The 24,363-nt window shown below is 40.2% G+C and overlaps 1 long non-coding RNA gene across 1 annotated transcript; it reads left to right on the top strand.

The window, feature by feature from the left end:
* Nucleotides 1–15,015: 15,015 nt before the first annotated feature.
* Nucleotides 15,016–19,561, top strand: LOC144718012 (uncharacterized). The gene is made up of 6 exons (XR_013585172.1): nt 15,016–15,260; nt 16,205–16,289; nt 17,339–17,446; nt 17,627–17,787; nt 18,398–18,468; nt 19,363–19,561. It is a non-coding gene; the product is annotated as an uncharacterized LOC144718012 (long non-coding RNA).
* Nucleotides 19,562–24,363: the final 4,802 nt, after the last annotated feature.

The raw sequence follows: 24,363 nt of genomic DNA, 5'->3' as shown, positions 1-24,363 counted from the left end.
GGGTTTAAACAAGGCACAGTCATTTGCAAATATGCAAAATAAAAAAAGTCAGAATTTCCTGAATAAGTTGATTGTCGTCACCTCATCTTCGATCACCATAGAAATACATGTGAGTGAATGTGAACACAACGTGTAACCAAGTGATGATTTTTGTTGTTGTTGAAGATGCACAATGGCTGTGTGCCTTTCATGCATTTTATGTCCCGTTTGAACCTCGTGGTGTCCTAGTTGGCGCTGTTTTTCTGTTGTGATCGTTTTGTCTCTCATGTTCAGAGTCGATTCGTGTGTTGTTGCACATCTTATCTCATCTAAAAGGAATTCAGATAGCGCCTTAACCAAGGCGCCTTTAAAGTAATTAACAACGGTACAACGTGCGAATGTAATGGTAGAGATGAGGTGGATGGAATAGATGAGAGGAAGCAATGGGCAAAGCTTGTGATGCAGGAATTCGGTAAAAGCTAAATTTATGACAGTAAATGATGATGAATGGATTTAATGAATGGAGAATGAGTGATAGCCACATAATGAGAATATTAAGGGGGAAAAGTAACGGTGGTGGTTATGAGGGGAAATTGAAGCAATAATTGAAGACTTCGTCCAACATGGACTGAATCCTGATGTACCAACTTTGGTTAGGCACTGCCTTACCAACACTAACTTCACCTGGAATAGTACTTTCTACAAACAAAATGAAGGTACCCCCATGAGTTCCCCCTTATCATCAGTGATAGCGAATGTTTTCATGGAAAAAATTGAAACAGATGCCATCCAGACGTCCACCCTACATCCTTCCTTGTGGAAGAGATATGTAGATAACACTTTCGTCATTTGGCCACATGGTTTGCCAGCATTGAACCAATTTCTCAACCACATTAATTCCATACAGCCATCCATCAACTTCACCATGGAAGTGGAGAAGGATGGTAAGCTACCATTCCTGGATGTTCTGTTTGAGAAGGGGCCTGACGGCTCGTTGGAACACTGTCCATAGGAAAGCCACCCACACAGATTCCTATCTAAAACCTGATTCCCACCACCCAGAAGAATTCCCTCATCAAAACACTACACCATAGGGCCCACTGCATCTCCGACCAACACCACCTCGCCAGTGAACTGGAACACGTACACCAAGCCGTCAAGATGAATGAGTACTCGGACCGCATTATTCGCAAAGCTATTTCTCCAACCATGGAGAAACAATCTCCTGAAAATCCAATCAAAACCATCATTTGACCATACATTGCAGGTGTTACCAAAAAGGTTTCCAAAATCTTAAACAAACACAAGATCCAGGTCCGATTCAATACAGTACACAAAATCCGCGATCTAATCCCATCTGTGAAGGAGGTAATTCCTGACATGCAATACTCTGGAGTCTACAAACTGAGTTGTACCTGCGGTAGCAGTTACATTGAGGAAACGAAACGACATGTCTCAGACCGTGTTCGCGAACACAAGGCAGATCTGAAACATAGCAGAACGAATACCTCTGCGATAGCTGACCATTGATATAACGTTGTGGGCTCGCATTATATTGTTTTTTCCGAGACCAAGGTACTTTGCAAACCTTCGGGCTACTATCAAAGGTTTGATCATTAAGCCATCCAGATATATAAACATAGACAAAACTTCAACCGAGAAGATGGATACAAATTGAACAATCATTGGAAGGATTTTATCAACCAGGTAATGCCTTAACTTGTTGTTGTTGTTTACATCATTACCTGCCGGTTTACTAGCACATTTTTATCTGTTCTTCTCCAGCTTCCCACTGCTAGCCCCGCCCACGTCCCCCCCCCCAGCCTCACGTCCTCTTTCCCTAGCGCTCACGTGGCCCCCTCCCCCTACCCGACACCCCCCCCCTCTCTCTCCCCCCTTACCTCCTCAAGCCTTTTCTTACCTATATAACCTCTTGCCACGGCAGCTCTCCCGCCGAATTTAGCATTTTCTTGCTGTGGTTGTCACTTGTGTTGCGATCGAAACGTAGTGATTTTTTTTATTCTATTTCTACCTACCTGACTTTACCGAAAAAACCAAAGAGTATGAGGAGAAGATTAAGGGGTCGTGGGATGAGCTCGGGGAAATAAGTGAGTTTTGAGTGGTGATCGAAGGTAAATGTTTAATGTGGAGAGGGAAGTTGTTCCAATGAAGAGGGGCCAAGAAGATAAAAAGAGCGAACGCGTGGATTGAGCACAAGGAGACGGAGGAACAGAGAGAAACAGCAAAGATTGAGAACGTAGAGGAGGAGGAACAGAGAGAGACAACAAAGATTGAGAATGTAGAGTGCGAGAATGCCACATGTAGAAAGATACAAGAGCGGCAAGACATCTGCCTGTGGTGTGGTTTCTAGCAACCCACTCTCAATACATATTTGCTGGCTGAGATATGCACATCCTTCAGGGGCATACATTAATATGTGCTGTTAATTAAATAATGTAATGACATATATTATACTCTGTAAACAAGGTCAGGTTAGTTTTTGCACATTACTCTCTCCATTTCACCCATGTGCTCGCTCATCACCCAGGTGTGAGGAGCATATAAATGTGTAGACTGTGATAGATGGACCTAACTTGGTGGTCACTTAAAACACTTAATTTCATGAGGCCAAAACTGCTACTAATTCTTCATCTTATCACTTGACACGAAATAACTAAAGTTGGAATGAGTCCAGCAGCACAATGGGCTCTTGCTCAGGGTTTCATCTGTATTGCGTGATACATATGATTTTCTAGAGTTAGCCAAATGTACAGGTGGACAACGATGATCAGGGTTACACCTGCAATTAACTATAACACTACGGGCTTGATGCATTGTGCGACTGAGCATTGCAAGTAAGCGCTGAGCTGCATGTATCTAAAGTGCAACTGTGCATTGTTTAAAAAAATAAAATTTCAAGTGCTATATGTTTTGGGGTCAACAATGACTTTATCCTCAATTCAGTGATTCATATGGTCACAGTAATAATTAAAGCCGAGTTATAAATGAGTGCAGTGACTGAAGACCTGCTTGCTCCATAAAACATAAACTTTCTTATTATTTGTGATCAAGAGAGAAGTCCATATACAACAAGATGCTCGAAATAGGCAGCCAGTCCTTTATGGTATTAACATTCTAGGGACACTATGAACCCTGACCCTTATAAAACCCATTACCGATCTAACAGAGAGGCTTACCATGTGCCTGCGATTGGTTTCTGCTTTAGTGGGCCCTAACATTATGAGTCTCTAAGCTGCCTGCCAACTGACATAATCGTGAGTGTCCTGCATCTTAGCTTACAAAACAAAACGAAGACATATATGTGGTCGGATCTATGTGAATATGGCTGAAGATGCAGTGCTGTTGCCATGATGTACTCACTGCCAGTTGCCTAGAAAAAATAATGAACTGGATTTGCCTTGTCGTTTCAAGGCGACGGAGGGCGTCACTGTGTGCCCCGTTAATATTCTAACGACTGTGTCATATTGCCATCACACTTAAGGTCTTATATGGGGTGATCTGCCTAAATGATGACGACCTTGTAGTGGATATGCATGCATTTGTTTTTGAAATCTGTGATGTACATTCAGGATTTTTTTTTACTTGCAAAAAATAGTATAAAAAATGTATAATGCACAGTATCCATCTGTAAATGTAAGATGTTTTACATACGAGCAAAGGAAGACTAATTTGTTTATTAAAGCATAAAATTAAGAAGAAGAAAATCTTAATCACAATAAAATAATTGTGACTAAATGGCATCCATATGTTTAGATGTGTTTCCAGACACAATTTTTTTTTAAAGTAATTTCATCACCCACACCTTAAAACGTGACTTTCACCAGAGTCCCAGGAAGTTTTTACTAAAAAAAAAAGAAGCTGATATAACATTAGTATGCACAGAGCAGAGAGATTGTACTTAGTATCATGCCCAGCCACTATAGATAGCACACATATGCAAGTATTGTGTCTTTGATTCATGTTGAACAGAAATAAAATGGCCTATGAAAGAACAAGGGTATCACTCTTCCATTATTACATTGATGTTAGCAGCCTGGTGTTTTTTTGTTTTTCAGCAGTGCTAAGCGAGGCAACAATATGTTTTAATGTCAGCTGATCAATATATATTATTTGTTTTACATGTGTAGTGAGCGACTTCCGACACATGTCTAGTAGACGGCTTCTTATTTATTAAGAGCACACAGGGCAATACACTTCATAACGCGGCTACATCTAGGCTGTCCAAACACGCAGCCCATCTCTGTCCCGCACTACACTGGCTGGTTGACGAGCGTAGCGGTCTCTATGGTCAAGGACATGACACTAAATCCTGACGATATCATCGTCAGTTTTGATGTGGTATCTCTGTTTACCAAGGTCCCAGTACCTGACGCCCTAACAATAATTGAAGACTTGGTCCAACATGGATTGAATTCGGAGGTACCTGCGCTGGTTAGGCATTGCCTCACCAACACTTATTTTACCTGGAATGGCACCTTCTACAAACAGAATGAGGGTACCCCTATGGGCTCCCCCTTGTCGCCAGTAATAGCCAATGTGTTCATGGAAAAGTTTGAATCAGACGCCATCCAGACGTCCAACTTGCGTCCTTCCCTGTGGAAGAGGTATGTGGATGATACTTTCGTCATTTGGCCACATGGCCTCCCAGCATTGAACCACTTTTTGGACCACATCAATTCCAGACACCCATCCATCATATTCACTATGGAAGTGGAGAAAGATGGCAAACTACCATTCTTAGATATTATTTTTGAGAGGAGACCTGACGGATCCTTGGAACATTCTGTATACAGGAAAACCACCCACACATATTCCTATTTGAAACCTGATTCCCACCACCATCTGTCTCAAAACAATTATCTCATCAAAACACTATAACACAGAGCTCATGGCATTTCTGACCAACACCACCTGGCCAGTGAATTAAGACATGTACATCGGGCCCTCAGGATGAACGGATACTCTGATTGCACCATCCGCCAAGCTGTTTCTCCCACCATACAGAAACAGTCACTTGAAACTCCGATCAAAACTATCACGTTGCCATACATAGCAGGCGTGACCAAAAATATTTCCAAAATTCTAAACAAACATTACATCCAAGTCCGATTCAGTACAGTACATAAAATCCGTGATCTAATTCCATCTGTGAAAGATGTCATTCCTGACTTGCAATACCTTGGAGTCTATAAACTGAGTTGTAGCTGTGGTGATTGTTACATTGGGGAAATGAAACGTCATATCTCTGATTGTGTCCGCGAGCACAAGTCAGATCTGAAACATGGCAAAATTGAGTCTTCCGCCGTTGCCGATCATTGCTACAACGCTGTGGGCTCTCATGAGATTGTCTTTGCCGAGACCAAGGTGCTCTGCAAACCTTCTGGCTACCATCAAAGGTTTGTACATGAAGCCATCCAGATATACAAAAACAGACATAACTTCAACCGTGATGATGGGTACAAACTGAGTAATCATTGGAAAGATGTTATTAACCATGCAAAAAGATTTAACTACACATATTTGGACCATCTTATTTGACAGGTACTATTCTTTAGTTACCATACAGTTACGGATAGACAGCCAGTTTTGTTTTATCATGTTTAGCTTCTTTTTTCACACGCTGGTTGCCTGCCTTGAGTTTTACCCACCCAGCAGCATAGCAAGGGGCTGCTTTGTCCTGACTTGCTTTTCTGCTTCTGCCATCTACGTAACAAAGGCTCAGTCCCAGCAGCAGCAGCCGCAGCCGTACTAACCACCTCACAATAACTCGTCCCCCGCGGCCCATCCTGGCTCCTCCACCGCTGTCTCCTCCCCCCCTCAACCAGTATATATAAGGTCGGGTCTCTTGGGATTTCTCTTTACTTGATACAGCAATTGTGCTGACTGTTCCACCTGAAGACGGAAGCTTGTGTTTCCTCCGAAACGTCATGATTTATTATTTTATTTCTATTATATCTTATATTATTGCATTATTTACTTTTATTATTTATGTTTTTACCTACGTGACTTTAACTAAAAGACCTAAGAGTATGAATCCTTGCAGTCACGAAAGCTTCAAATCTAGAATTAAGTTTCTCAGCTACTCTTCCCGTGTCCCTTCGTTCACCTTTGGCCCACATTCCTCACCCTGGCCCATCACGTGCTTAACCCGGTGCCGGGGTAACTCGTCCTCAGATGCCCCCGGCCCCCCTACCGCCAGCCGCCCCCACCACACTCCCCCATTTACCAACTCTGTCAATTACCTGCGGCGCTGACGGAGGCTGCTATCCCCTACTTTGTCGGTAGGACTCATCTGGTTCTCTTCTGCGAGCACCCAGTACCATGCCCCTAGTGGCCCGCTTAATGGTACTGCACGGTGTGTTAGCCTCAGCGCCCATTTCTACGGCACTTGGCACTATGCACCAAAGCGATCAATTTAACATCACTACACATTTCGATTTAAAGCTTTCGTGACTGCAGGGATTCATCTTCTTGGTTCTTTCGGTAAAGTCACGTAGAAGGGAAGTAATACAATAATAAAAATAAAACACAATAAAATAATACTCACGACGTTTCGGCCACAACGCAAGCAGCCGTCCTCAGGTGAAAACCAGGTCCGTCGAGGCGACAGAGTCTGAATGAAACAGCACATGAGCTTGGAGCATATATATAAGCTGGGCGCCTTGACAAAGGAATTTGCATATCAAGAGGAATTTAGCATATTTATGGGAAATGCAGGAATGTGATTAGTACTACATATGCATGTGCATTATGCAGGATTAACAGCATCAAAGGGAGCTGCAGTTGCTGCTGCTGCAGTTGCTGCTGCTGCTGCAGTTGCTTCTGCTGCTGCAGTTGCTGCTGCCTTATCCATTTTAATATAACACTATGTATTATTCTACCCACCCTAATGTGTATCACACTGTTATATATTTACTATACAATTATATATATGCTCCAAGCTCGTGTGCTGTTTCATTCAGACTCTGTCGCCTCGACGGACCTGGTTTTCACCTGAGGACGGCTGCTTGCGTTGTGGCCGAAACGTCGTGAGAATTATTTTATTGTGTTTTATTTTTATTATTTTATTACTTCCCTTCTACGTGACTTTACCGAAAGAACCAAGAAGATCACTTCACATGTGTGCTATATACCAGTTAACAACTGAATTAAAAATAATGGACGTACATGGCAATACTCTATGAACTGCATTTGACACATGAAACCTGCAAATGTCATTTCAATGAATCCATTAAGTGCATCATATAGTAAAAATCATAATTGTAAACATGCGTAATATTATGAATTTCAAATATTGCATTCACGTTTATTTTGACTGTATGTTAGCCTAAACGTGCATTAGAGTTTCAGTGTTTGCTTACTTTAATGCAGTTTTATGAATGTATACAGCCTTGCTTTTCAGGGCCAAAGTATGAAACGCTTTTTTCCTCACTGTAAATCAAAACACACACGTTGAAATACTTTCGTAAATGTAGAGTGCAGCACAGCATCATGTGACAGTACAGTGTGCAATTAGTTATAAATTAGCTGTGCAAATGCTGAGTTTGATGTGGCATATGCACTGATTTTACCACTCAGCTTCTATTTAATTGATTCGCTGGTGGAGGCAGGGAAATATTTCTGCATGTATAACCTTGCCCGTGCCCTACACAGTGCACACAGTTCCAGCTCAGCTCCCCTTGGCCCTTTTCACGTTTGCAATCCGAACCGTTCTCACTCTTGTCTTCCCTTTTGTTTCCAGTACACAAGCCGTTAATTGAATACCGAGCACACTGTTGCCCAGGTATCTTGAGCCACTTTAATAGTGGGATGGTTGGGGGGGAGAGCATTGGCAGATTGCCCTGCGTTGCAAAGGTTAATTCCTCTCATACCAACGATAACAAAACAACAGAATATGAAAATTATGTAAACAGTTGTAAAACAATTATTTATATATAATAACACCCAACGTCAATGCATTACCAATTCAAAGTATTTGGCAGAATAAAAAGCCTAGCAGTCGGCACGTAGGAAATGTTTTAACATTCATATTCTTTGGGTCTTTCGGTAAAGCCACGTAGATTAAAAAAATAATCTAAATAACAATATCACGTTTCGATCGCAACACAAGCAATCGACATCAGGTGAAAAAAGAGGGGGAAATCTGCCGGGGCAGGCTGTTTATAAAGGTTTAGAGATGGGCGGGGCAGCTAATGTTAATGTTGGAGAGGTCTGCGTAACCTGCAGTAGGTCTACATCAATCAAAGAGCTGTTTACAAAATGGTTTAGAGATGGGCGGGGCAGCTAATGCCAATGTGGGAGAGGTACTACGGAGATGTGGGGGTGGCCATTGTATTGTGAGAGATTAGCATGTCAATGTAAGAAATTTGCTTGTAAATGTAAGCTCGGCGAGAGCTCGGACAGCGCAGTGGCCACATGGAGGTGGAAAATAATGGCAAGCCGCCATTACTAACACAGCTAACGGTGGCTGTGTAAGTGAATGTAACTCAGAGGTTCAAAAATAACTGCTAACATATGTAGGTAGGATAGGAACATCACAGCCAGTTATGACCTAAACTGGTTAATAACATCCTTCCAATGATTGCTCAGTGTGTACCCATCTTCTCAGTTGCAATGGTGTCTGTGTTTATATATCTGGATGGCTTCATGAACGAATCTTTGTTGATTGCCAGTGGGTTTGGAGAGTACCTTCGTCTTGGCAAAATCAATTTCGTGTGTGCCCACAGCGTTAAAATAATGATCAGCCACAGCTGAGGTATTGGTCCTACCCTGTTTTAGATTTTCCACTGCGCTGTCCGAGTTCTCGCCGAGCTTCAAATTTCTTACATCGACATGATAATCTCTCACAATACAATGGCCACCCCCCTCAGCTCCGTAGTACCTCTCCCAAATTGGTATTAGCTGCCCCGCCCATCTCTAAACCATTTGTAAACAGCTCTTTGATTGGTGTAGACCTACTGCAGGTTATGCAGACCTCTCCAACATTAACATTAGCTGCCCCGCCCATCTCTAAACCTTTATAAACAGCCTGCCTCGGCAGATTTCCCCCTCTTTTTAAATCCTTTATATTAAGTTCACTTGCTTGCTTGCTTGTGCGCTTACGACCGTGCAAATCTTTCAGTTGTTTTTTAACCCACTTCCCGTGATCCAATCGAGCTGACATTTTGCACACAGACTCGTTGTGCGTGACAATTTATTTTCGTGAAAATTTTTTTCAAACATTTTCCACTGTTTAGGAGAAAAAATAAATTCATATTTAATTTAAAATACCCATGTGATAAAAATGAAACTCTTACTCAAGAAAAACAGAAATGAATAATAAAATAAAACCGATGCCACGCATATAAAGGATTTATAGTGAAAAACTTTGTTTTTACGGGTTAATTTTTTTCACCTGAAGACGAATGCTTGTGTTGCGATCGAAACGTCGTGATATTATTATTCTTTTGATTATTTTTTTCTATCTATGTGGCTTTACCGAAAGACCCAAAGAATATGAATTCCTGCAGTCATGAAAGCTTTAATTCAAGTATTTTCACGTTTGTGTTGACTGTCCCCTATGTGTGTACTTATGTTAAACTTATTTTACACAGTTCGTAGCCAGCCATACTAATAGTACATGTATGCACGTGTGCGTTTCATAAACTCAATAACGTGGAGATTTCTGTCTGTTCAATATACAAATACAGAAGCAATTTCAGAAAGCTTGTACCAACCTTTAGACAGATTTTTTTTCCCCGTACATTTTTCATTTGGACTTAGTGCTGTGCCTTTCCATTCCAATGAAAACACTGACAATTGTTCAATTTACTTTCCTGCGGATGTGCATTTTCAGAAGAAGAAAAATTTACCTTCCCACATGTACTATTGTGTGTAGAAATGTAAACTAAAAAAAATAAACTTTAAACAATGTCCACGCGAAAAAGTTTGCATATGTTTGCACGATTCAATTGGATCATTGTCAATAAATATTTTAAATTTCGATGTAAAGCTTTCGTGACTGCAGGGATTCATCTTCTTGGTTATTTCGGTAAAGTCACGTAGAAGGGAAATAATAAAATGATAAAAATAAAACAATAAAATCTCACGACGTTTCGGCCACAACGCAAGCAGCCCTCCTCTGCTTGCATTGTGGCCGAAACGTCGTGAGAATTATTTTATTGTGTTTTATTTTTATTTTATTACTTCCCTTCTACGTGACTTTACCGAAAGAACCAAGAAAATAAATATTTTAATCACGTAGGTGCGACACTTTGCTGCAAAGGTAAAGGTGCAGACCCTGAATGGCTTGTTCATCCGCTAGAGGCGCTCTATTAAGCTCCTAAGACCTAAATACACTCTAACTCCTCCAGCGAGTATTTAGCCTAATCTTTCAACCTTGGACAGACATCTTGGATGAGGTATGAGTCCTCACATGCAACACGCTGTATCACAATAAGGTGGTGTACTCATTTAAACCGCTGGTTGGACAGAGATGGTTTTTGCTCGTCACTGTTTCTATAGGTATTCGTGACAAGATACGATGTACGATATCTTTTTTGTTTTTATGCTTAAACACATTTTGGGAGGGGTATTTGTGTTTCCTGATGATAATGGTGGGAATGTCGCATTCGTATGGCAGATTGAGTCAAATGTTACGAATGTTATCCACCACCGAGGGGAAAAGTGGGTTCAGTTGACCTCCGTTCCCCCAATCAGGATTGAAACCCATATCCTTCCAACTGCAAGTCTCACAGTTTAATCACCGCGCCACCTGGCTCGATTCACGCCATTGTGTCTGCCACATAAAAGGAAAGCCAGACATGTGTTAACTAATGCTAGAACATTCGGTTTTCTGGGTGCAGATAGCTAAGCATCCAATACATAATAATTCTACTTTTTTACTACATTTATTTTATCGACGTACATTTTTTGTCTGTGCATAAATTGCCTCTGATGCTGCATTTCCAGTGAAATGGCTATTGCTATGCCATATAAATCAGTTTGAGATGTTGAATTAAAAAATATATCTAAAGCCTGCAAAACATCTCTCAGAATTTGCAATTGCTTATATTGCTATACATTTTTGGTATTAACTTAACAAAGAATACGGATGGCTGCTACAGGTATTACTACAGTCCGATAATACACAATTATTCGTAATAAATATACACCATACTCTTGCGGGAATTGGTAAGAGCACCAGCTGGGGTTATTATTATATTTTAATCATGAATAAAGTATTCACCTTGCGAGAGAGCAAAATAGCATGCACACACCGAAGGCATTACAAAAAAATGAAAAATGCATTTACTCTGAAATGAGCCTCTCATGTAAGTAAAGTTGCAATCCTACGTAATTAATAGTCATACAGTATATGTTTTATCTTCTACAACTCATCCCAATTGTGCTATTGGTGTCGTGTCATTAGATGCAGACATTGCTTGAAATTCTCAGAGAGCAGTGCAATCTCCCATGCAAAATAATAGCTAATGGAAGTGGATATCACAGAACGACTTCTGCAATCCCTTCAAATAATCTCCGATCTACACATTGAAGGGCAGCATTTTCTTACCAGCCATGCTAAAAAGTAATTAATGTGCATTGATAGTTGAATAATATTTTTAATTCTCAATGCTGTAATTTAGTCAAATTTAGTGTAAAAATCTGAATTAATGTGACTGATTGACACAATCAATTAACTGCACTTGAGAACCCTGTTTAATCACGGGCACCTGCTGGGATTCAAACGCAGGGTCTCTCAGTGGACTTCTGAGCAACCGGGCCACCTCATTTTCTTGGTAATAACATTAAACCATAACACATCACCTTAAAGATAAACAGCACAATCTCTCACTATATCAACATAGCCATTTGTTGAGATAATGGTGCCAATTTTCACAGAGAAGTCGTATGTTCGTGAGCTATTGTGCAAAAAGTATATCAATTTCCCTTATGATGATTGAATTTAATCTAGTTTCTTCTATATGCCTGCTGCCCACTCAAAAAGTAGCTTAAATAATTGTATTCATTCTACTGCCATAGAATAACAGTGCATCAAAGTGCATAATGACTTCCAGTTAGACATCTGAGAAGGTATTCTAAATTATAATAAACCATCATACAGTAAAAGGGCAAATTAGATCACCTGTATTGTCACATGTCTTCACCGTCAGTGTTAGCTGGTCGAATGTTACCCATGAATGTGTCCCACTCTAAAGCCAAGGGTTTGACCTCAAGTCAAAGTGATTGCCTGCACAAATGAGCGTTGAGGCGGTGCTCATTTCTTGTTAACAGCCCTGAGCCCAGTGGAGGATATTCCACATTCCTATGGTGGGGGGGTGTATCTATCCAATAAATAAAAACTACCGTTGACTTGCTAAATAAGTGCTACTCATTTTTAACGTATAACATTGATTTCCGTCGCCAATTAAAGTAAACTTATTTATTTGTGAATTATATTAAGTAGTCATTTTAGGCCGAAAGTTATTGTCATTAACTCCACACCACTTACAAATATTCTTATTTTATTGACCCAGGAGAGATGATGGGCTGCATGAAACCCTAACCAAGATTTGAATATCTCCGATTTAAATCCAAGAGTTTGCACTTACAGTCCGGATATATTCCGTAATTATAATTTTGTGGAAATAATGATTCTCAAGTCGTATTCATGATTCATGAGTGGCACTGGGTTATTACACAAGCCCTGTATTTAAATCAGCAAAACCATATTGCCATTTTAAAAAAAGAAAAGCAAAACACAACCTTTCATTTGTGCCAAGCTAGTTGCACCGTTGCGAAATGTAGAACAAGTTTTACACATCATTCTTCTTCTCTCAGTGAATGCCAAACATTCGACCTTTTGAAATACTTATCAGTCTTTCACTTGCAACCCATTATTTTATAGGGTTCCGCATGAAGAACCATATCAAGATGGCAAATCTCTGTGTTTCAAATATGTATTGTATTGTTTTTTGACTCTCTGGTTTTATATATAAACGTATTGCTTTTCCTTCCCAAGGGAATCCCTTGGATGCGAAGAATGAACATGTTTATAAACAATCAAGTTATATGTATATTTATTACAGTTCTATAAAATAAGATATGAATAATAGAGTTGAAAACGTGTTATTCTGCAGCTCAGGGTTTGTAGTTTGCAAATACTGCTGCAAAGAATGACATTCTCAGTTTAACACGTAGGCTTTCGCGACCAATATTATTCATAATCAACGTTTTTGGGTTAGATCGCGTTATTTATCAATGTGTCGTAACCCTCCACCACACGACATGGCCAATCAGCTAAAAAGTGTCACGTTGACAAAAGACAAATAGATCACTACTTTAGCCCACCGGTGTGTTGAAGCGTGAAACCACAACATTAACCATTTTTGAGGACGACGTTTCGCTCGTAATTGCATTATCGAGCAATTCGCCAGAATTGCCCGATGATGCTGGATGCATCATCATAGTGATCTATTTGTCTTTTGTCAACGTGACACTTTTTTGCTGATTGGCCGTGTCGGGTGGTGGAGGGTTACGACACATTTATAAATAACGTAATCTAACCCAAAAACGTTGATTATGAATGACATTCTCAATTACTTAATGCCTACACTTATTTCACTACCCACTATGCCGCACTGAGAACGAGCCACATGATGCATATTGTTATATGTAATGACAGTCCCTGGATAGACAGCATATTTCACAATCATGTTAATCGGTTGTGTCTTATTAAAGGTTCTATTTTTGGCATTATGGTAATTAATAGCTTATTTTATGGAAGAATGCATTGTGCACCTATTTTTGTTAATGATGTGGCACTATGAAATATAATTTAATGCTTCCACTCTTCCAAATTGTCAAATCATCAGCTGTTCTGCTAATTATAATGCACACAAAAAAACGCAGTGCATTTACCAGATTGGCATATCAATTTACATGTAGATCATGTATAGTTAAGATTTGCTAATTACCGTCCAGAGTAAAGCATACCGTCATAGGGCGTTTATTTGCAATAAAGAGAAAATTCTGGTGTTATGCATATTGTTTCTATGTTAAGCTAAGAATGTTAGTGACAACTTGGTTCAGAGATTGTAATTGATATAGGCTTGCTTGTCTCCCTTGCATGCCCCCCTATCAACCCTATTTCATATTGCTTTCCTTTACTCATTAATGAAATTCCTTGTTTTATAAAATTATGTATATATAAAATGTTGCATTGCTATGCGTGCAATTTTCAATACCTTTTGGCTGTTTGTTTGTCATTGTAGATACAAACAAACTAATCAATGTAATAAAGACTGTTGGTCAAGGGTACTGATCTCTAATCTCCCTCCCTTGCATGCAAATGCCAAATACCATTATACACTGACCACGGTGTATATGCAGGATAACTGAAATACTTTTGAGTTCCTGGTTAGTGACTTTCGTAAATTGAATGTGACCAATTTCCAGTTAAGCACATCATAAACACACTAATAAAAGTGTCTGTTTGAATTCACAGCATGGTAGTTCACTTAAACAGCCATGCGTGAAAAAGCGCCATGCAAATATTAGCGTTGCTTCCCATTGTTTGCAGAAAAACAATCCAATCATGCTCCACCAATTAAACATGCATGGAAGTCTCATGCACGGAATTTATGTATGTATGTGTAATGCCTTATCGAATGTGTTCATGCTGCTAGTATGAAGGTGTTTTGTTATTTGAAGAGAAACAATTGAAAACAAAAGACATTGGTTTATTTATATCAAGAAAAAAAATGAATCAAACAAATCTTCTATATATATTTCTAAAAGGGAAATTTGTGATTATGTGTGTCTGTTCTACATGTTTCGTATACTTCCCAATATGTAACACACTTGAAATTTGGCATGTGGGTAGCTTCCACACTGTACACAGTGCAAAAAGTATAACAATAGACTTTTGTATTTCACATCTGTGACGTCGCCGCTCACATCTGTGATGTCACCCGCATGCGGCAGCGTTAGGCAATGTGCCTGCTGACGTCACGCATCCCACCCCCCCCACTCTCCGCGTAGGCCGTGTAAAGTCTCGGGCGAAGCCGGGTAGTAAAGCTAGTGGATATATAAGGAAACCCTTTATTGCTTATTAGTGTTTACTGTTATGTGAATGGATTGATAGATGAAATAACTGCTAAGAAAGTTGGAATTACTTGTGCATAATAATTCCAACATTTTTAAATTCAAAGCACAGCTTTTCATGTGTTGATTCAAGTTTGAACACCATGGGGATGCAAAAAAGAGCGTGGTAAAAGGTAATGTATTTCAGATTTTGAAATAACTTCCAGCATGCGTTATTGTAGAAGCACCCATTTGCTATGTGCTATTAATTTGATAATTGAAGTCGGCAACAACAAACACAAAATTCACTAGTGAGTGAACAGTAGGATTGTAACTTATAGAATGAAACATGTAATTAATTTATGCTAACTGCACAAGTGTTGCAGCATATGTGTGGGGCCCACATCTTGTCCTGATCTATTTTGCAGCCAACATGAAGGTGATAGGCTTTCTTAACCATAGTGGTTATACTGCGCTTTTGTTATGCATAAGTCACGTCACCACAAACGTAGCAGAAGGTACCTGCTTTGTTCACAAGTACGAGGCATCTCTGCTCACTTTGGCGAAACAGAAATGTGTCCCTTTGCAAAATAAAACATTGACAATTGAGAGAGCACGACACTGTATGATTTCTAGAGCTGATATAAGGCAATTTGTTCAGCAGAGGGATTTCAGCCTAGTTATGATTGCATCATCCATGACTTCTAGGAATAGCATGATGCTATTCATATAATGTATGATGCAATACCAGGATCAGATTGCATCATCCATTCTTTTGCTCAAAAAGCAAGTACTGTCCAAACCCAGTCTTAGATTTATTTATAGAACCAGTCAAATATGTATATTAGTAATTTCTGGTTTAAATTGAGATCCCTTCCCTTTATTACTCATTCCCAAGTCAAGGGTCGTAGAAACTGACCCAGTAGCATATCTTGAAAACTAGAGCCAATCAACTATTTTAAGTATAATTTTCATTCTCAGTGACCCAGAATTAGAAAGTGGAACCACACTTATTTCGGAAGCATTTTGTCTGTAGACCAGTGTTATCAATAGATGTTTAATACATTCTTAAAGTTTGTTTATCAGTAACTGTGTTGTGCCCACCTCCCTGGGTTTTTTATATTCCCTTTGAAACAAGGTCACGCTACAAGGTTGATCACATCTGCAGCAAGGCTTGAGTCGCGATGATTGCCGGACGCTAACATCAATACTACACAGATGAGGTAGGCTTGACCGACAGTGCACAAGGCAATGTCACAGCAGCGAAAAAGTAGCACATTAAGCTACTGGTGGCACAGCAGCCAGTTGTTGATAGGACGTTAAGGGCTCAGCGGGTGGGCATGGGATGAAGAGTGCGACCCCTCAACAATAATAAACAGAACGGGGGCACCGGCTGCTGACTGTGCGCTCCCAGAACAGCTGCTGAGGCGTCTCTGTTGGAGCCATCTATTGTGCATCTGCCATGATCCCATTGTGCCACCACTGTCCTCCCATTGTCAAGAGTGCAAAATGCATTTTTTTCCACCACTTAGTTGCTCTTTTGTGTATGTGACATCACCGGCGCCTGTGTAGGAGAGGTGTCAAGCTTAGCCTGCAATCTGTGGAATTTTAAAATGTGCTATCATGTGGGTAAATGCAAAAAAGCGCTGCTCTGGTTCCAAGAGTGATGTTAAATAAATGACGCTTGACATTGCCCAGGACGCCCACACTGCTGGCATGCGTGCTGTGAGCCTGATGCAAGTGTGATTATTGGTTTTCACAAAAGTTTCGTACAAAATCTAAATTGTCAAATTCAGATGTACATTGGTTAGTTACAAACGTGTTCGTTTGCTTCAAAGTATCATGAGGATTTTGGTAGCTAAGGACGGGGGAAATGTATGCAATGTCTTGAAAGTTTTTTTTGTATATTTAAGTTTTCATGTATAGATACAATCAATGGGAATTGTTAGGTGAAGGAAATGTGTTTTTGTCGATCAACATATAGCCTTCCAGACAAATATTATCCAGCATTATTTGCTTTGGCAAAAACAAACTCTGTGGGAGGTTTTACCTCCTGCATATCAGCTGCAGAATTAGACTTGTTCAACAAATGCTGTTGGTTTGCCAGATACTATTAGTTTGAGCACTCCATCTTCACAATGTTGCCCTGTTCAGTTCAGCAAGCAATATTGTATAACACGTGGTATGCATTGTTATAGAGCATTACATCTAATGTTATCTCAGGTACATTACATTCCAAAATACTCCTTGAGTTCTGCTTTTACAAATGCAGATTTGCAGGTGCAGAACTTTGGAGCTGGTCTCCCTGAGCCAAGCATCATTGGTGGCACCAATACTTGGAAGGACTTCGTGTACCTGGGATCTGAACAGTCTTCCGAAGGTAACTGTTTACCTAACTTACTCTGCCAGATCGGCATAAAGGATGAAGTCGTTGCACCGCATCTGGGCACAGTAACAGCTCAATACGTGGAAAGAGATCAGGGCGTATGAAACATGTGTGATGCCAATCTTCCTGTGCGGTGCAGAGACTCTTACTCTTTCGCATTCTGACTTCCAACAGGTTGCAGGCATTTCACATGCACTGCTAGTGACAACTTTTCGGTGTCGCGGTGGCTTTCGGCTACCCATCGAACAAAGACGGTCACTGCATCACGTGCTTTCAGATGCGCTTCTGCAGCCGTCTGAAATGCTCTGTCTTCCGATTTTAGGAAGCCACTGGAGGTATGCACTTTTAAATCTCAATTGAAAACGAATTTCTTCAGAACAGCTTTTTGTGTTAAGTTTGTTGTCCTTCCCCCGCACCTCCGATTAGCACGGTTGGCTACGTACAGTGTAAAATACGTTTGACGTGCATACATACACACATACATTCATCAAGTGGTGCGACTAGATTTTCAACTCAGAAATTTCCAACACTGGCAGAATCGTTCGTTCGAGGCGCATGCGACTGTTTGGTCACATTGTGAGAATGGGTGGAGACACACAAGCAAATGGCATCAAATGGCGCCTTTACAGCTCGCCATTCAAGCCAGGTGTGGTTTTGGCCCATCCCTATTGTGGTAGCTCCCTGTTGGCCGGCCTACACACGGGTGCGACAAATTCATGTCGACGCCAACTTGGCACTGGACATGGCCTACAGTGCCACTGTCATCCGAGAACACTCATCTGGTGGGGTCCAATGGTCCCAGTCGGTTTCGCGATTCTGATGATGACTTTTTCTATTATGCATTGTAGTTCAATATTGCTCTTCAAGAAGTGCTGTTTCTCATTTACTCATGCCAACTTCCCTTTTCCTGCTTTCCTGCTGCTATGGTGTGTTTTATATTTACAGCCGTGTGTGAATCGACTTTAATGGAAACCTCGACATGGCATTGCTGTCCTGACCGCGCTGCTGGTCACTGGGTCAGTGTCCACTTTTTTTTGCCAACAACAACCAAGACCTCAACAATATACCTCGCCAACTCAAATCCCAATCACCCCTCTGGGATTTCATTGTCACCATCCTACAATCTCACCCAGATACAGAAGAATGCTGGCAGTGGAACAACAAGAATGTCCAGAATAAACAACTCTTTCGAAATCCAAACTACGCACCCCGTAGCTTTATCATTTTTAAAGACACTGGTGTTGGAACCATCAACTGTATCAAGATCAACAGGCCAATGCACATCTCCTTGATGAACATAAATTAAAGATACGCGACAACAATGTGCCTGTGGTAATGCAATCAAAACTATGGACCTTATAGTGAATCACTGTAGTATGCGCTCCTTCAACAGACGCAGAGCAAAACTACACGAACTCTCTCCTGAAGTTCTATCATGGCTAGCATACATTGACTTTGGCATTCAGCTCCTGAACATATTGCCACGCACAACAAAAGATTTGCGTCAGGGTGTGTTGATGAAGGGGGGGAGGGAGTGGGCAGGACCAGTTAAAATGTATTCACGAGGCGATTCTATGGTTGGCCAGGCCACAACGTTCCCTGGCATGTTGCCCACGCATGAAGCCCACGCCAGACTCTGCACAGCAATAGTCTTCCCCCTGCTAATAATACGCTTCCAATAGGAAAATGTGATTTGATTCTGAACATCGGTTTTAGATTCCAAGCTAGAAATCATCATAATCTTCCAGCTCAAAATTTTCTAAAAATTACAATGAGGAAAAGGAGCATATCAGGGATAGAAAGAGATGATTGATGGGTACTATTGGTGATTGAATTTCGGCCAAGGTGAAGATTTACCTTAGAGTATGACTACCGCTGAGATGGAGTAATGAGATCTATTCATTTTGCAGGGTGGAGATGAAGTTTTGGTGTCGATGGATTGTAAGAGATTGCAATGGTGTGGGGAGGACTTCATCAAGCAATGTACAAGCAACGGCCAATTAAAAATGATAATGATGAGGATTATGATGATGCACATCTGCTTGCGTGGAGAATAATGTAAATTAACATTTCGAAATAAAGAAAAGGATTTGTGAAGTGTATAATCAATGAGATAGTCTCCGTTTTGTTCTTAAAATGAAGCATTGCTTCATAGGACATGGCAAAAAAAAAATGAGTGATACCAGTAGAATATATTTATTTAGATTTTTTTTATGTAAATGTAGTATAGTAAACTACGGCGGGAGACCACTTGACGGGTAGCACACTTTATTAACACTTGGGTTTCCTCAATAACACGTGTGGTCACTACAGCTCACGCTACACGTTCCACCCGACACGTGTGGTTACTACAGCTCACGCTACACGTTCCACCCGGCTACACACACATGGGCATTCCAGCCCCGTAGCATCCGGGGGAACCTCTAGACCCACCCCAGCTTGGGTATGGATCACGACCACTGGGTCCCGCGGCCCGGTCCTCACACGGACGTCCGGCCCCCGGGTCCCAAGGTCCCGCCTCTGAGCTACACAGGGCCCCGGTCCTTACAAGGACAGCGGGACTAAGTGTCTCAGGGCCTTATCTCTTCCTCCTCCGTCTTCCGTCTTCACTGGTCACCAACAACTCCCCGAGCGCCCGCGCGCACCGCCTTATATAGCCCTCTGCTCCAAGGAGACGGAGCCTATGCGGACCGCGATGTGAGCACCCACCCTAGCCGACCAATCATCACGCGCTGCCGTACGATCCCTTCTTCCAGCTTGTGTCAGCGCACATAACCAATCACCACGCGCTGCCACACGATCCATCACTGTCAGCGCGCGTCACTAAAACACAGCCAATCACCATCACATAACCCATGACCCCGCGCTGACCTACGATCTCTCACCGTCAGCGCGCGTCACCAACACAGCCAATCACCACGCGCTACCCCACGATCCCTACAGCCAGCGCGTATCACCACTACATAAAAACTAAATGTTGGCATTATTTTGAATGATTTTGGCAAACAATACATACGAGAGAATAGTATAATGAATGTCATCTCTTTTGTTAATTTAGACTATTTAATCACTTGCAGTATAGTACTTGCACACTCTTAGGCAGAAGTGATTGTAGAGTGATAACTTTATTAATTTGTTTGTGTTCTTTTTCATTTTAGCTTGGAATTTCTAGAACCAGGAGTTTGCGTCGAATAAACCATAATTTCTCAGATTATGTTTTTTCACATTCAGAATGTCCACCAAAATCGAATTGTCGCTCATGTTTTCATATTTTTTGCATAGTCGTGCACGAGTTCTATTTTAAGGATCTGTGCAAAAACAAATTAACCAAAACATCTGCAACTTATGAAACCTTTAAAAAACCCACTCAATTAATATCATAAATGTAAACATTGCCTTTAAACTGCTACATACCACTTGTCAAGTCTTACTTAACCGTGTATTTATTTTCATAATTGATGTACTTCGAGATGAATCAATTACAATGCCAGTATTTTTTTTTACTTTTCAAATACAATCGTGTGAGGAAAAGAAAAGCAAATGTTCATGACCTATACACTGTTCTGTTGGTGATCCGAAAGTAGAATGCTTTTAAAATGTCCTGCAGCTAATGCATAGTGGGAGTAGCTGCCAAAAAATAACTGAGGAGGTTGCACTAACTTTGGCCAGTGAAACAAATAGACCGATTGTGGGGGGGGGGGAAATGATAAGTTAATCATCACATTCACGGGAATTATTTTCTAAGTTTGGCTGCACAGTAGACATTCCACTTACAGTCACTCATTTGGCATGAAAATGGTATGTCATTTAGATTCAAAGACAAATTCAAACACTGCTCTTATATGAAACCTAATTCACATTATTCATTGGCTTGCCTTTGCACTCCTAACAATAATTGCATGAGAGTAAATGCAATGGTGTTTCAGCTATTCGACATGTACTTGACAAATCAGATAGTGTATTGCCACTCCTTGAGGAAAAAAAAGTTGATCTCACCTGTCTATCTTCAACTCAACAGCATAGAAATCATATTCACAGTTATCGATGAAATCATGTTGTCAGAAGCAATTCATATTGCGGTATGAATATAACAAAAAACATTTAATACGATAAAATGTTTTAAAATGCAAAACTATTTAGCATTTGTTTAGCCATTACAATAGATTAATAATCGTTTGAACTGGTATACCAAATGTTTATTAATTTGTGTAACAAAATTAAGACAATTTTAGATATGGCCTCTAATGAAGAGTTACTGTTCCATTGACAAGTGCATATGTTGCCATGTTTGTACTCAGTTTTTTAATTGATATGTTGGGCAGTAATTTTTTTTCAAAGATATATGCTTATTTAAAATGAAAAAAGTTATTGATTGATGGTCATTGAAACATGTCTAAGGCAGCATGTGAGAGCTTCAAACAAAATAAATCACTCCTACGTGTCAACCTCTATTCGAATTGCTTTCCACTACCAATTAACCAATGCATCTTTGAGAACGAGATTATAACTTTTAGGCGTTCCATCAAACTTTTGCACATTCTCATTGATATAATGCTAACTTTGAGGAACCCTGATCGTTGACTGCATTGAAGTATAGCCTCTTGATCCGAGTCCGATTGGAAAATAGTTTACATATTTTCTTATCTAAGATGTTGCAATCAATCATTAAATTGGTGCACCATTATATAACATAGCATCTTTGCCCGTCCTATGACGGAAGCTGTAATATTTACGAAAACATTGAGCAGAGTATAATTGTATCTTGTGTAAATTTAATGGCAGTGAATCTTGCACGAAAGTATGTCATCAAACACTTAACTGAATTTCACTGTAGCACTGTATTAATGGCAGTGAATCTGGCGCAAAACTAAGTCATAAAACACTTCACTGCAATTCACTGTATTCATGGCAGCGATTCTTGCACAAAACTACGTCCGAAAACACCTCACTTTATGTCACTGTAGCACTGTATATAACTTACCTTCAATTTGTTCAAATTCACTGCTCTGATACTTTATTCTCTTCTGCTTTCGGTTTCTGTGTTCGAAAAAAAAATGGAAATCGATACAATATCTGCAAAATCACAGAGAAATATCTCCATAAAGAAGGGGCAATTTGCACCTAAACAAATTAAATTACTTTCGGTGCAGTGCTCTGAGAATTACTTTTGGTGTACTGTAGCTCGCCAGAGTAGCAAACAATTTGCATAGGAGGCAATGGTGGCAAAACAGCAGAGAAATGTTTATAAATAAATGAAGGCAGAAACTGCAGTGTGATGTGGCGTGGAATTAATTGTCTGGTTAGCTCTAGATAAAGAGGGGACAATGAACGTTAAAAAAGTCATTTGTGCCTAGGGGCCGTCCATAAATGACGTCACGCACCTACGAGGGAGAGGGGGGTCAGACATTTGTGACGATGTGTGACGAGGGGGGGAGGGGGGGGTTGAGAAATGTGACGTCACATCAAAATGCACAACTTTAAATAAATATTAATTAAATAGAAATGTTATGACAACACAAATTTTTATAAATTTTCATTTTTAACTATTTGATTATTTACATTTATTAAGGTCACCTTTTATTTATTCCATGAAGGAGCATTTTGCTTCTCCATGGGAGAATGGAGAAGCATACATTTTGTAAATGTTTTGAATGATTCTTATTAAACATTTTGATTCTAATGATTCTACCAGGGCTTTTCATTCTGTGAAATGAATATGTGATTGTTATAATTGTACTTTCCATTTTGCTTCGTTCTACTACAAAATTTCCAGTATTTTTTATAGTTATACTAACTTTTAATATTCTATAATTATAAGATAATTTCAATATAACATTCTGAACATCTGCAGTTTTAGTTAGACGTTGAATATTTTAAAGTTAATTTTATGCAAAATTTCAGCTTTCCAACGCCTCCTTTTTATTATTACACGCTTTTTATTAACTCGCTCTGTTGTATCCTCAAATCTTGTAACTAAATTTTTACCCACTTCCCAATGTGGTATCGACTGCAAACTTGGTATACTTATGTCATACTGATGACAATACAATATGCTATCATTAAATATACATTTTAAACATTATTTGTTATATGTTATGTTTCGGCTTGGGTCTAATTGTCCACGCTCAACTGACGTTGGCTGTAAATCACCACGGTCCCTTACGGTATGGCAAGCTTCGGGGCCACTTCCTGGAGTCGTAGAGTTCTTCCATTACTAGTACGGTACAATTCATTAAAGCGTGTTTTAAAAAAAGTTTGTTTTTATATTATTTATTCATATGTGTTTTCTCCTACAACATCAGAGTGCAGCGCCACATTAAATACGCATTACAATGACAATAGTTTAAAGTGATTTGAAGCATGTTTTATCTTCAAAATGGAAATATGGTTTTGGGGGGGGGGGCAAAGCTTCGTGACATCATATTTGAGGGGGTCTGACTTTTTGTGACGCCGTGTGACGAGGGGGGGAGGGGAGGTAAAAAATCAGCCAAAATCGCGTGACGTCATTTATGGACGGCCCCTGAGGAAACCATAAACCTGCTCTAGATGTATTATGTAAATTCAACAATGAAGCTGCAGAGTAGAGACAATAGGCACTACATAAATTACAGTACAGTGTGCTGCCTTGCACTCTCACTGCTCCTCACATAAGTCACCCCTCCTCAAGTGTGATTGACACAAATCACGATGGTGGAACGTTGCCACATTGGTGAAAAGTTTTATCATAATTTGGTTACGTCTAATTGCTTCTAATTTCTAGACAATTCCCATAGTGCCATGCTCAGTGATGGAACGGGTGTATTTGTGTTGAATTGGCCACACATGTTTAATGGGTTCCGGAGACACTTGCAGATGTAACTTCTTTATTACAATACACCACTCCAACAGTCCTGATACACTTTTACAGCCTA

Source organism: Lampetra planeri, chromosome 4 (genome assembly GCF_965212315.1).
Source record: "Lampetra planeri chromosome 4, kcLamPlan1.2.h2, whole genome shotgun sequence".
Lineage (NCBI taxonomy): Eukaryota > Metazoa > Chordata > Hyperoartia > Petromyzontiformes > Petromyzontidae > Lampetra > Lampetra planeri.
This window is presented reverse-complemented; position numbering and strand designations above follow the sequence as displayed.